Source organism: Pinus tabuliformis, chromosome 1_2 (assembly GCF_031772625.1).
Source record: "Pinus tabuliformis cultivar Carrire ecotype Pingquan chromosome 1_2, CPIR1, whole genome shotgun sequence".
In the NCBI taxonomy this organism is placed as follows: Eukaryota; Viridiplantae; Streptophyta; class Pinopsida; order Pinales; family Pinaceae; genus Pinus; species Pinus tabuliformis.
Window position 1 is genome coordinate 1,028,652,871 of NC_142298.1, and position 8,233 is coordinate 1,028,661,103.

The window sequence follows — 8,233 nt, forward strand, 5'->3', positions numbered from 1 at the left end:
TTAGAGTTTTCTTGGAACACTCTTGGAGGGTGTGGCATATTTGGATTCTTGGAGCAAGAAGGCAAAGGAAGAATAAGAAAGAGCAAGAAGGCATCAACATCAACAACTACATTAGATTTTCTTGCAGGTATCTAGTTGCATGTATGATTTATTCACTAGTTTTGGCATGCATGGAACATGCATGTGGTTTCTTAGTTGTGATCTATCATTGGCATGGATTGCCTGGATCGACAATGGATTGCCTAGACATTCCATTTCCTAGATAGCCATGGTGATTGTGGGTTTACTTTCATTTCTTTTTTTTGTTGGTTCTCATGTTTCCTTATCTTGGGTTGAGTTATTAGTCCTGGAAGCCTTGTAAAATCTTGGGCTGAGTTACTAGTCCTGGAAGCCCTGGTTGAACAAAAACTTTGGAAGCCCTGTAAAAACTTGGGTTGAGTTACTAGTCCTGGAAGTCCTGGTTGGACAAATGCCCTGGAAGCCTTAGTTGGAGAAATGATCTAGAAGCCCTGTATAAGATGTGGGTTGAGTTACTAGTTCTGGAAGCCTTGGTTGGACAAATTCTTTGGAAGCCCTGTATAAGCTGTGGGTTGAGTTACTAAGTCTGGAAGCCTTGGTTGGAAAAACACTCTAGAAGCCCTGTAAGGCTTGGATGGAGACCAATCTAATGATGGTTTTTGGTGATTTTCGACCGTGAGGTGGAATCACTATTTGATGGGTTGAGGTGGGTGGCCTTCGGAAGCACTAGATGAGTTTTGATTGATGTGTTAAATGAGATCCCAAATTCATGCTTGGAATATGACACAAGGGTGATTAGCTGAAGAGAGACTTGGCTCAGCCAACCTATGGTCAGGTAGAACGTGATAGTCCCACTTCGGTTGGTTCATTGCATTTATTAATGAAAAAAAATCATTCCCTTTATTTTCATGTGCAAATGTACTGATGTATGTATGGATTTTGATGGCTGATATGTTTATTGTATTTTTGTTCCTATTATGTTGTTTATATGCACATTTACCCTGGAGGTTGTTACAAAACACATATACAACCAACATGTATACATGACAAACACATCCCAACAATAACATCATCAAATTTCACATGACAACACAAATGTAACAATGACCATCACCATGCATACATAACAAGCACATATACAACCTACATGCATGCATGAAAAACACATTATGCCCATCCAATCCAAGTGTTGAACTTGGGAGCTTTGATACCACTCTGTAATCACCCTCCTCCCAGATTTACCTAAGTTAATTGACCTACCGAGGTAAAAATTTGACAAAGAGTTACTCTGATATGACTCAACCTCCTAGGTGAAATTAAGGAAGTGGAATCGACACACCAAAAACCTTAATGACTTCTCTTAGGTGCTATAGGACCCCCGAGAGCTAAACCACCTTCCAGGTGCCCAAACCATGAGTTAACATGTTTTTAAACTGATATGGACTCCTAGACGCTGGCATAACACTAGTTGAATTTGACTGTAACCAGCTAGTCACATGCATAAGCCTACAAGGGAGCAATTGCAGTCTTTTTCATCTAGTTACGTGCCATCAACTGTGAGATTTGAGGCACTTTTTCAGGGCTAGCCTCCAAACCACTTCCCAGAACTTAATGAAACTCTAAAAAATGATAATTTCCAAAGGGACAAAGTCTTCCATACAAACTTAGACAAGAACTTGACCTAACCATCCCTAACCATGACAAACATTTCATCAAACATACCATGAACATGTAATCTATAGGTCATAATTACATATATGAACATAGGAATCTCATACTTATGTGAGAATCATAAAGAAGGTATAAGGCCATCTCAAAATACCCACATTAACATATATTAGCTCATACATTCATTAATCATTCCTCAATCAATGAAAACACATCAATAGCCATAACCTTTATACATATCATGACCAACATATAACTAGTAAATGAACAACAAATACATGATGATAAACCAACCATCAAAGCCACATAATAACAAGTACAATTACTCATGATATACAAGATGAAATAACTCTTATTAACATATGAAAAATCCAACTAAGTTAGGAACTTCCATGTACCACTCGACATAGATTGGGATGAACCAAATCTCTCTTTCAACCAATCACCCCTGTGCCATATTCCAAGCATGAATGTGGGATCTCATGGAACAAACCAAACAAAACCAAAATAGGGCTTCCATAGGCCAAACCACTTCAACCCTCAACCAGTGATTCCACTTGACAGTCAGACATCAACAACCATCACCATATTGGTAAGTACCAAAGTTGTCCAAGGCTCTAGAGAATTTTTTCCAACCCGACTCCAAGACTAGTAACTCAACCCACTGTTGCCGTAGGGATCCAGAGTGTTTTTCCAAACAAGGCTTTGGGACTAGTAACTTAACCCACCAAGGGCACTAGAGTGTTTTTCCAAGCAAGGCTTCCAAAACTAGTAACTCAACCCATGTTTTTCTAGGGTTTCTAGAGTATTTGTACAACCAAGGCTCCAGGAACTAATAACTCAACCCACATCCATAAGGAACATGAGCACCAGTTAGAAAAAAAATGGAAAACCCACAACATCATGGATATCTAGGAAATGGCAATGCTAGGCAAAACCACTATCAATCCAGGAAATCCTCCATTCCAATGACAAATCATAAAAAAATAACCACATGCATACACCATGCATGCCAAAACTAGTAAGAAAACCATACATGCAACTTGGTACCTGCAAGGTAATCTAGTTGTAGCCGATGATCCTGATGTCCCCTTGTACTTTATTACTTTCCTTTGCATTATTTATGCAAATTCAATGTGCTTCAAGAATGCTCCAAGATTTATATAAGTGTGAAAGAGTGTGACAGAGAGAGAATAAATAGATAGCTCCACGCTAAAATTGACAAATGCCCTAAACTGATCCTCGAGTTTTTTTATTATCATTGAGGTCTGTATTTTCTTCAATTTCCATTATTTTCCCTTCATTTTCCTCCTCACATGAAACCTATGACCTTTCACCTTCCTTTTCTCTTAATTTCTGTTATTTTTATAAATAAATGCCAATTAATTCCACTTTTAATTTTCAAGCCTTTTCCAATGCCTATGCTAATTTCCATAGACATTAATTAATCACCAGTGATCCCCATCACTATGTTTTTGCCCAACATTTAGATTGGAATATGTTTCCCATGACCTTGGCCATTTTTATTCCTTTATTAACTTTGTTACATGGATTTTTAACTAGGGTTGTTACTTCAAGGGTCCCAATCACAGGTACTAACACATTGAGATGTTGTCTCTTACAATTGTCTATGATATCCAACATTTACGACATTGCATAATCATGCATAAGACCACTGGAATTGTAGAATCCATCCCATACATCATATCCTTAGTTTTCAGATGATGGGAAAGTACTTGAAATGGATTGTTATCCTATAGTAATGTGACTTGGAATTTGATGTTTCTAAGTCAAAGAAATATAAAGCTTTTGTAAAGTTAATATATATTCTTCCCCGAATTTTTGAAGGAATAGTGGTTGATGATTTTTTTCATGATGATTCATTATTACTCATTAGCTCGTTTCATCCCTAGTATGGAGATGTCTTACTATATCTCCAAACACAAAGATTTAAATATTAGATATCTCATAATGAACTTTGACATACACATCACCATACTACCCACTATATTATTATAAATGATATTCTGTATTAGTAGAAAGATTTTTGATATTATTTTGATGTCTTTATCATGGAGGGGATAAATTAGTGTTAGATGATTTCCATGCTAGAGCACGTGGTAGTCATCTATCTAGGTTTTCCATGGCCCAAAAAAATTTGCGTGCCAATTACTTTTGGCCCTTGATATTTAAAGGTTGTATTACTGTAGTCCAGAGGTGCCACCCTTGTCAAATATTTATTGAAAATTGTGTGCTAATCCTGCTCCACTTCATCTTGTGGTTGTTGATGACCCATTTTTTAAATGGTTTGTTTACTTAATTCAATGTAAACCTTCCTGAACTAGTGGACATGGCTATATCATTGTTGTTGCAGACTACTTTACCAAATGGTTTTAGGCTATACCTACCTTCTAATGATGGCACCACTGTGAGAATTTTCATGTTCCACCATGTTATTGCTAGGTTCATTGTACCCATAATGATAGTGACAATCAATGGTTGTTACTTTCGAAACAAAATGATGTTGGGAGTAGCAACCAAGTTGGGTTTTTTCATGAACAATCAATGCCCTATTATCCCTAAGCTAATGGGAAAATAAATTCCATAATTTTCATCTTGAAAATGATGATTCAATGGATGGTAGGTGATATGTATTGAATCATTATATTTTTTTTCATTTATCTTGTTGATTTTAGAGAGGAAAAAGTAGAAGAATCAACTCATAAGATTGTTTTTACTAGTGGCATCCAGTTTGGCAGATTGGTGTTAGAAACCTTTTGGGATAATTTTGAGGCATAAAATGGAGTTTTATGGGGTTTACAATTTGTTTATTTATCACTACATTTTTTTTTCTATTCTACACACATATACCTTTCTAATGGCGCAAGAATCACCTCAATCAGAGTCAAATGCAAAAGTTATGCCACTCGGATATAAACTTTTTGTTTGGACCGCCATAATTCGAGAGGATGGAAAGTCAATCCCCATTATTCATGAAAAATAGGTTAGCCACATGATCATGATGAATAATATTCTAGAAGATTCCATGCTGTAAATATAGTTAAGAGTTGAAGGAGTCAAATCTAAGCAATAGTAGGCTATCGATCTGTGTTATAACCGAGCAATTAGGAGGAAAAGGGGTTCCATTCTTTTTGAGTGATTTTGTTCCATAGATGAGCAGAATATTTGAGAGGGATACAAAGAGAGTACACATGGAGGATTTGTACACTTACTTCGTTGTACTTGTAACCATTTTATATTTAGAGAAAGAGAGGAGAGCAATCTCACCTTCTAGCTTGGCTTTCTCCCAAAACGGTTTCTTAAGTTACATCTTGTGTTAATCATGGTTTGTGAGTTTTTACTTTGTTTTTCTATGATTTTTGCATAGTTATAATTTTCATGCATACACAATAAATAGTAATTTATAGATCCATATAGAAACAAAAATAAACCCTCAGAATGTAGATTTCATATTTTTGAGTATAACTTTATTAGATCCGTTGTGAGAAATAGTACAATGGAATATCCATGACAGCGTATGTATCAATAGTTACCCAAAAATGATTTTGAAATTTATGTTTTACTTTGAATTATGGGCGTATCGAACCTTAGTAAAAAATTCTACTAGCTTCACCCCTTTCCAACTAGTTTATGGAGAGGAGGCGACCTTACCATTTGAATGCCAAATCTTATAATTAAAATTAGTTGTAAAATTATTGCTCAACACTTATGCTAATGAAGAATGTTTCCTATATATTTCTCAATTAGATGGAAAACATCATTGCTACAACTAATTAGACTTATAAAAAGCGTGTAAAAGGCCAATATGATAATTTGATTTTTCCTTTTGTCCATGATTAGGATCATGACAAGTTAGGTGTAGGAAAACTGGAACCCCTCTGGCTTGGACCTTACATCATTAAATTTTTTCTTAAGTAGGAGTCTGTGAGTTAGTTGATTATGATGGTGATCCTTTACCGCAGCCTCACAATGAGTTCTATCTCAAGAATTACTTTGCGTAAGTCACATCACTGCATGGTGCTTGTACATAATTCATAGTATATTGAGTGTGATATGTGTGTTTACTAATTTTTTGAGTGTATCCTTTTTTTGATCCTTTGCTTATCATTCATGGTGCTTGATTGGTAGATGTCTAGTTCCTCATCAATATGCGTAGGCTTTGTGGATTGTGCTAGTTGTAGTACTCAGAACATTGCTTCTGTTGTGTGTGTATTTACCCTTTTTGATGATGGATGTAGGTAACCCTCTCTCTCTCTCTCTCTCTCTCTCTCTCTCTCTCTCTCTCTCTCTATATATATATATATATATATATATATATATATATATATATATATATCCATCATCAAAAAGGGTAAAAGGTCCATAACTAGGGCTTTGAGACTCATTCATATAAGTAATAGATGTCTAATTCGAACAAACTAGAGCTATATATTGGTAGAATGTAATGAGGATAATCATCCACATGCTGGAGATAACATAACACAACATGTGCTATATGTTGTAAGAGGCCCCTCTAAAAAGAGGTCACCCCCATGGTGTGTTGTTGCAAGTAAAACATGACATCATCAAAAGCCAATTGATGAATCCCCATGGTCAATCCTTCAACATCACATATCTCATTGTGCTCCTCTCCCTTAGGTTATTCCTCAGCCACCTTATGCACCACTATTGTTGCTTCTTGTTGATGGTATGGTGACTGCATGAAGTGTCAGGTAGGTTCCACACCTATGACAACAAAACAAGGTTAATGTTAGTGATTGAGTACCCACTAGAAAATCATATATGCCAAAAATCCCAAAAAAATAAAAAACTAAGAAAATAAAAAAAATGTCATGTTTTTACCTAATTCATGTTTTATTTCTTTCATTATGTGATATAATCACAGGTCTAGTAGTTTTGTACGTACATGATAGGGTGGCAATTTTATTGCAACATCCATAAGATCTTAGGCGTGTATTTTTGACCTCAACATTTAGGGGTAGGTATTTCCCTTCTTTGTCCAATGCATTACTGACCATCTAAGATTTATTCATTATGCCTTAGGTATGATCCATCTTGGTTACAACATTGACCTTTGTTTTTCAAGGTGATCGGGTCTAGCGATGATTTACTGGCCTTGGACTTCTTCCGCGGCCCTTCATTCTCTTTCTCCCGAGTCCACTTTATCCGGAAGGGGGCGATCTCCTGGTCTCCACCACCCTGTTCAGATTGCTGCTCATCCTCTGTCTGTGGTGAAGGAGACTTCTGACTTCTGTCAAATTCACGCTCTTCCTCCTCTTGCTTATCTCCTGTGCACTCCTTAGCGGTGTGCTCTGCTTCAACTTTTGCTTTTTCTTTTGCTTCCTTTTTCCATCTTTTAGCCATCTACTGCATTTTCAACCGAGCCTCCTCCTTCTTTTTCTTTTCGTGAACTTAGTGGATCTAGCAGATAGATCTGAGGCCATGCACCATTATGCTGGCCAATGATCGAGGACTGCTGCTATTGCATCATCCATCTCAAGGTATGGGAGATCATACCATTTCTGTTCTGGGTCCTTTCGCGCCTGGATGGAGATACAGTGGAAGTCCACCTTGAACTCCGTGTATCCTGACAACTACTCATAAATAGTCGGTGACAGTCTTGGCTTGTGGTTAATGGCCATATTGATGCTCATCTCCATCAAAACCTAGAAGACCTTGCTCTCGCAGACCCGATCAACATCCTTTGTGGCCCATAGTGAAGCAAACTTCATTGCTTCTAGAAAATCTGTTGCGATCGGAGGAAACTGACTCTCCTCCAGCAACTGCCATGTGACCAACACAATAGATAACAACAACCACACATAATGGAATGTCCTTCTTTGATCCTCCACTTCTCTGTAGTTTGCAAGGAACTCGCTGCAGAGGTAGTGCGCCTAATTAAATTGTATGCCCTCTGCGCATTGGGTTGCTAGTGAGACTATTGGTGCCCCACCTCATTTACGCAACACTTCCGCATTATCTTCCCATCCAAGATCTGGGTGGCTACCTTGACTGCGAGGTCGATTATGCTTGAAATTGAGTATATGCGTGGATTTTTGACAAGCTTAAACTTGTCATTCATTTGCTCGGGGAGGTCGCGGTTGCCCACCTTTCCGCGAAATGCCTTGGTCGGATTTTGTCTTGAATGGGGTAGCTGGGTGATCCTATGGATCAACATATTAGTTATCGGGATTGGCTCCTCCAATTAAGGGCACTTGTCGTGCACCAGGAACAACAACTGTTTGATAACTATCAAGTTTATGCGCGCATGCTGGTAATGCGACACCTATAGGAGGTTCAACAATATTCCTTCTCCACCCCATGAATCCACTTCACTGGCTCCAGTGTGGTGACACCTGAATCCTTATAGAATACCCTCGGAATGAAACTATCAGTAGCCAGGTGGGGAAATCGCTCAATATTCTCCAAGTCCTAGTCCTCTAACTTCAGATGTGGGACACGTACCAAGCACGAACCTTCAAATGTGATCTGATTCGGTAGAAGAGGTGTATTAAACGTAAATTTT